The 7,530-nt window shown below is 39.9% G+C and overlaps 1 pseudogene; it reads left to right on the forward strand.

The window, feature by feature from the left end:
* Positions 1-271: 271 nt before the first annotated feature.
* On the forward strand, positions 272-3,876 carry LOC117191588 (annotated as a pseudogene).
* The last annotated feature ends 3,654 nt before the right edge of the window (positions 3,877-7,530 follow it).

Below are 7,530 nucleotides of genomic sequence, written 5' to 3' on the forward strand. Positions count from 1 at the left end.
CGTGATCGCGACTTGCCCCCCCTTTAAAGAAGATAATAAGCTACGTGGGGCTTAGAGACCCCTCGGGCCGTATAATATATAAAATTAATGTCATGTAGCCTTCGTGGCCTTCCCCCTCCTTAACCTAAAACTGAAAAGTCAATAAAGAAAAGTCAAAAATCGTAATTCTAATAACGTAATCTCGGGTCCCTCCAATGGTAAAATGACGGCGAACTGATGTGCGGAAAAAATGTGGGTGGAGCGTACGCTCCCTCACACAATAGACAATAACATGAAAATCGAGTGGGCTCCCCTACACGTCCCGCTGGCACGACGCCTGCAGACCCTGGTCACGGCGGTTCTCACCGTTACGTTCTTCACGCTGCCCCTTTTAGCCTGCCTCGTTGTTGCAGTCCTGCTGGTAACCATAGGAGTGCTTACATTGGTCAGCTTGCTCATCTGCATAGTGTTTATCTTTCTCAGTTCTATGGGGGCATCATACTCCGCACGTTGCTGCTCATTTATTTTTTTGTTTATATGTTTGTGGATCACAAGAGAAACTACTCCATCTTGGAAGTCAATGGGTAAGTCTGTAAAATAATTATTGTAGAGATAATCGTATCATATTCAAAATCTCCCTTAGCTGGATGATAAACCGTTCGAATCGTCTATATCGGAACTATCGCGACTATTTTCCCGTGGAGCTAGTAAGGACAGTGGACCTGCCACCAAACAGAAACTACATCTTGGCCAGCTTTACTCATGGCATACTCGGGTAAGCAGGCCGACAGATAGCCAATCTTATCGGGCTACTCAAGTGAAGACACATAGAACTGAATATATACATATATGTATTAAAATGATCCCTGAAATAGAACTGGAGTTTGCGTCAACATGGGCCTGGACATCGGCAAATAGCTGGAGTTGTTTCCCCAAATCCGTCCCAAGGTTGGCACCTTGAATCAACACTTCCGAACACCGCTTCTCCGTGAAATTGTGCGCTGGTGGTGGGTCGTGGCATCTTCAACTATTCCGTTGGCGTCCTGCCCCAACGCCGTCGCATCGTCCAAGTTATCCGCAATCTCTAATAAACATTTTAATTCCCCAGTTGGCTACCCCATCGATGTGGTAAAGAGTGAGCAACCGGATGCCGCCTATGTGGACAAAGTCCATGGTCAAGTCATAGAGGACCTCGAGAGGATGTTCGATCTTTATAAGGCGAAATATATACCGAACTCAAAGAACAGCAAGCTGGTTATACAGTAACTGCCTCAGATATTCTCAGGCCAAAAGTGATCTTCAGTGTAGATGGGTTATGCTTTCTAAGCATTTAAGCACAAACACAACACACACACAAAGTCGAGTTTAAGGATTATGTTTAACGAAAGCATACTATACATATGTTTTGTTGTTTTCCTTTTATTAATTATTACCAATTATTTATATATACAAAAAGAACAAGGAGCTGGATTGTAATTTTGTAATTCGTATTTGGAAATGCTTAAATTAATTGCGCATTTTGTGCCACGATGCCATGTTCTGATCATTCATTAATTGAATTATCATCTTCCGATTTTGGTAAGAGTACGTGCTACGCTAGGAAAGATTCAATCGCAGAATTTCATTAAGGTACAATTTAATTTAGTAACACTTATCCAATTTCTTGCTAGTTTTCTTTTTCTTTTTTATTTTAATTTTTATTTTCCGTTTTTAAACTCTTAAGCAATGGCAATATTTTGAAATTGTATGGAATATATAAGTTCAATTGGGATGCTAGTTTTAAGTACTTGCAGTTGGCTTAATTTTTCAAAGTTTTCAAGTACTCGTAGACTTTGAGACTTATCTACAAATTTTCAAATATTTTGAAAAGTATTCGCCTATATGTATATTTTATGGTATATTCTTTGAGAAAGGAACACTTGGCATAAATTTGGTTTTCGATTGGAGTTCTCTTGTTGAGCTGAATAGGAGGCAAGGCCGTAAATACATGGATACATTAGCATATATGTACCATATGTTCCATTAAAACAACGATCTCCTAAGCTCTCTTCAAGCGTAACTTTTGAGTAGACTGTACTTTTAGCTAATTGAATAAGTATTCACGGTAACGCTGATGATTGTTAAGATCTGAATTCTGCTCTCACTATCGCATTCCGGTTAATTGCTGTCGATACAAAAGATGTATTTGGCATAATTGTATATATATACATATATGTATGTATGTTTATTGTAGTGGATGATATATATCCTCGACGATTATACATATACATATGTACAACATACATATAAGAACATTTCCAAGAACTATGTCTCTACTTGGTTTCTCGTTTTACAATAGGTACTAGCCAGGCTTCTGCTGCTGCTGCTGCTGCTGCTGGCAATGTGCTGCGGTGTCAGGAAAGCGCATTGCATTGCTTGCATTAGCCCTTCATCTAAAGTTCCTCGACTTTACTTTGTTTACTTTGGTGTTTTGGTTTCTTTAAATCAATCCCTGAGTGCATTTTGCTTTGCATGTACATAATTGCTATATTAATCAACTGTTGAGTGTTGGCTGTGGATCTATGTATGTATCTCGGAGTACTCGTAGATGTTGGTTTCTCTGGCGGCATTTGCTTATCAATTGGCAATTGAGTGGGTTCAGGATTCGGCGTCTGTCGATTGTGGTGCGTATGCGTATGTGTGCGTGTTTTGTTGTCTGATTGCTGCCAGCGAGAGCGAGTGCCATAATTGATTCGACTAATTACAATACGTATGTATATCTATATAAATATATACTATGTATATTTATGCATACATATACTGAGTTGTATATGGCGACGGCGTGCTCTTGGCTTAGAGTCGGGACTTGGGGTTCCTTTTGAGCTCAAACGGTGCTTGGAAGATAAAGGGGGACGTGTGTGTGTGTGTGTGTTTGTCTGTCCTTCGCCTAAACATATTTTCATATCAAGTTGAACATTTAACATTAACTATTCGTTAGGTTCTTTATTGGTGTTTCGATTCCTGGGAGGAAGGGGCCGTCCTCACGGTGAGCTCTAGTAAGTATCGTATCTACAAAACGTATGCGTTCCGAGTGTTGATTCGCTTGCGTTTATTCTCCCCTTTGGTTTGTAACTTGTTAATTGTTAGTTTTGTGTGTATTTAGTATAGCTGGAGTTGTTTCCCCAAATCCGTCCCAAGGTTGGCACCTTGAATCAACACTTCCGAACACCGCTTCTCCGTGAAATTGTGCGCTGGTGGGGAATGGTGTCGGTGTCCAAGGAGTCCCTGGTCCGATTGCTAACCAAATCGAATGATCCAAAGCATGCGGGTAATAGCGATGGCTTCACGTCCTATGCGGTGGCCATACTGGTAGGGGGCGCCCAGGAAGCCATGGACTCGCATCCCGGGAAGTATATTCTGACCCTGAAGAACCGCAAGGGATTCGTCAAAATGGCCATTCGAACGGGGTGAGCTAATGCTGGAAATATGTTATGCAAATACGGAAGTAGCCTTCTTTTCCATCCAGATCACCAATTGTTCCCACGTTTTCCTTCGGGGAGGTGGATATATTCGATCAGGTGGCCAATCCACCAGTCTCGTTGCTGCGTCGCGTGCAGTCTGTGGTAAAGAAACTGACGGGAATATCCCCGCTTATACCAGTGGGTCGTGGCATCTTCAACTATTCCGTTGGCGTCCTGCCCCAACGCCGTCGCATCGTCCAAGTTATCCGCAATCTCTAATAAACATTTTAATTCCCCAGTTGGCTACCCCATCGATGTGGTAAAGAGTGAGCAACCGGATGCCGCCTATGTGGACAAAGTCCATGGTCAAGTCATAGAGGACCTCGAGAGGATGTTCGATCTTTATAAGGCGAAATATATACCGAACTCAAAGAACAGCAAGCTGGTTATACAGTAACTGCCTCAGATATTCTCAGGCCAAAAGTGATCTTCAGTGTAGATGGGTTATGCTTTCTAAGCATTTAAGCACAAACACAACACACACACAAAGTCGAGTTTAAGGATTATGTTTAACGAAAGCATACTATACATATGTTTTGTTGTTTTCCTTTTATTAATTATTACCAATTATTTATATATACAAAAAGAACAAGGAGCTGGATTGTAATTTTGTAATTCGTATTTGGAAATGCTTAAATTAATTGCGCATTTTGTGCCACGATGCCATGTTCTGATCATTCATTAATTGAATTATCATCTTCCGATTTTGGTAAGAGTACGTGCTACGCTAGGAAAGATTCAATCGCAGAATTTCATTAAGGTACAATTTAATTTAGTAACACTTATCCAATTTCTTGCTAGTTTTCTTTTTCTTTTTTATTTTAATTTTTATTTTCCGTTTTTAAACTCTTAAGCAATGGCAATATTTTGAAATTGTATGGAATATATAAGTTCAATTGGGATGCTAGTTTTAAGTACTTGCAGTTGGCTTAATTTTTCAAAGTTTTCAAGTACTCGTAGACTTTGAGACTTATCTACAAATTTTCAAATATTTTGAAAAGTATTCGCCTATATGTATATTTTATGGTATATTCTTTGAGAAAGGAACACTTGGCATAAATTTGGTTTTCGATTGGAGTTCTCTTGTTGAGCTGAATAGGAGGCAAGGCCGTAAATACATGGATACATTAGCATATATGTACCATATGTTCCATTAAAACAACGATCTCCTAAGCTCTCTTCAAGCGTAACTTTTGAGTAGACTGTACTTTTAGCTAATTGAATAAGTATTCACGGTAACGCTGATGATTGTTAAGATCTGAATTCTGCTCTCACTATCGCATTCCGGTTAATTGCTGTCGATACAAAATATGTATTTGGCATAATTGTATATATATACATATATGTATGTATGTTTATTGTAGTGGATGATATATATCCTCGACGATTATACATATACATATGTACAACATACATATAAGAACATTTCCAAGAACTATGTCTCTACTTGGTTTCTCGTTTTACAATAGGTACTAGCCAGGCTTCTGCTGCTGCTGCTGCTGCTGCTGGCAATGTGCTGCGGTGTCAGGAAAGCGCATTGCATTGCTTGCATTAGCCCTTCATCTAAAGTTCCTCTACTTTACTTTGTTTACTTTGGTGTTTTGGTTTCTTTAAATCAATCCCTGAGTGCATTTTGCTTTGCATGTACATAATTGCTATATTAATCAACTGTTGAGTGTTGGCTGTGGATCTATGTATGTATCTCGGAGTACTCGTAGATGTTGGTTTCTCTGGCGGCATTTGCTTATCAATTGGCAATTGAGTGGGTTCAGGATTCGGCGTCTGTCGATTGTGGTGCGTATGCGTATGTGTGCGTGTTTTGTTGTCTGATTGCTGCCAGCGAGAGCGAGTGCCATAATTGATTCGACTAATTACAATACGTATGTATATCTATATAAATATATACTATGTATATTTATGCATACATATACTGAGTTGTATATGGCGACGGCGTGCTCTTGGCTTAGAGTCGGGACTTGGGGTTCCTTTTGAGCGCAAACGGTGCTTGGAAGATAAAGGGGGACGTGTGTGTGTGTGTGTGTTTGTCTGTCCTTCGCCTAAACATATTTTCATATCAAGTTGAACATTTAACATTAACTATTCGTTAGGTTCTTTATTGGTGTTTCGATTCCTGGGAGGAAGGGGCCGTCCTCACGGTGAGCTGTATTAAGTATCGTATCTACAAAAGGTATGCGTTCCGAGTGTTGATTCGCTTGCGTTTATTCTCCCCTTTGGTTTGTAACTTGTTAATTGTTAGTTTTGTGTGTATTTAGTATATTTATTTATGTATAAATACAATTGAATTTATAGTACGTATGTATTGTATGTATTTATGTGTATATATCGGGGGATCAAACTGCATACGACGCTTTAGGCTCTAGTATTAATACATTAATAATACAATTTGTAATTGCAAAGATAACTAACAATACAATACAATATATATATATATATATATCTATATTCCTTTCCAAATTCCGTAGTATAAGTAATCATTTTTATACCCGATACTCAAAATGAGTATTGGGGTATATTAGATTTGTGGTAAAAGTGGATGTGTGTAACGTCCAGAAGGAATCGTTTCCGACCCCATAAAGTATATATATTCTTGATCAGCATCAATAGCCGAGTCGATTGAGCCCTGTCTGTCTGTCCGTCTGTCCGTCCGTCCGTCCGTCCGTCCGTCCGTCCGTCCCCTTCAGCGCCTAGTGCTCAAAGACTATAAGAGCTAGAGCAACGATGTTTTGGATCCAGACTTCTGTGATATGTCACTGCTACAAAAATATTTCAAAACTTCGCCCCGCCTACTTCCGCCCCCACAAAGAACGAAAATCTGTGGCATCCACATTTTGAAATATACGATAAAACCAAAAACGCAGAATCGTAGAGGATGACTATATGTTCTAGAGTGTAAAATCTCAACAAGATCGTATAATTAATATAGCCAGAATCAAGAAAACAATTTCATTCTTTCTCGCTCTGTCTCTCTCTAACACACAGGTTTCATGGTCGGCTTTGCCAATTGCAAAATATGAGTTCAAGGATCTCAGAACCTATAAGAGCCAGAGCAACCAAATTTGGTATCCACACTCCTGTGATATCGGACCTTGACCGTTTCGTGTCCAAATTTCGCCACACCCCCTTCCGCCCCCGCAAAGGACGAAAATCTGGGGCATCCACAAATCTCAGAGACTATTTAGGCTAGAGTAACCAAATTTGATATCCGCACTTCTGTTAGATCTCACTATAAAACGTATATCTCAGAATTTCGCCCCACCCTTTTCCGCCCCCACAAAGGACGAAAATCTGTGGCATTCACAATATTGCACATTCGAGAAAACTAAAAACGCAGAATCATAGATAATGACCATATCTATCAGATTGCTGAATCTGGATCAGATCAGATCATTTTTATAGCCAAAAGGAACAAATCAATTTGCACTGGCTACGCAGCCCCCGACGTCACGCTCAGACTGATTTTCTGTCTCTCTCGCACGCACTCCTTGTCGTGTCGTTTAATATTAGCGGCGTCTGCCGGAGGAGAGCCATACTGACTTAGTATCGGGTATAACTGTAGAGTTGCGGTCTCCGCAGCAACTCACAACGTTCCCCCTCGTTATATCTGTATATGTGTATATATGCCCGTCATCTAATCAAATTTCATTTTGTTCAGCACTGCTAACATTTTTTGGTTTATTTTGGTAATCTAATAGCATCGTCCTGATCCACAGTCCTCCTACTTATCCTCATCCTACTAATAGTTCAACGTGTGTATTCTTATGTCCTTCGCCTGCTGTCAATCAATAAATCTTCTGAATCAACTAATTAGCTAATTTCCATTCACATCATAAGAATGTTTTTCATAATTCTCGCTTTTGGGGATTTAGGATTTACATATCAGTACGTAGATTTATCATTTATCTAATTGGTTGGGGCGTGGGGGCGACTCTGGGCCCTTCCACAAACGTATGCTAGACAATGCTCAACAAAACTTGCGTCAGATCAATCGGTAAACGACAACATCGATAGTTATGCGCAAGTAAACAATTAT

Source organism: Drosophila miranda (genome assembly GCF_003369915.1).
Source record: "Drosophila miranda strain MSH22 chromosome Y unlocalized genomic scaffold, D.miranda_PacBio2.1 Contig_Y1_pilon, whole genome shotgun sequence".
NCBI lineage: Eukaryota > Metazoa > Arthropoda > Insecta > Diptera > Drosophilidae > Drosophila > Drosophila miranda.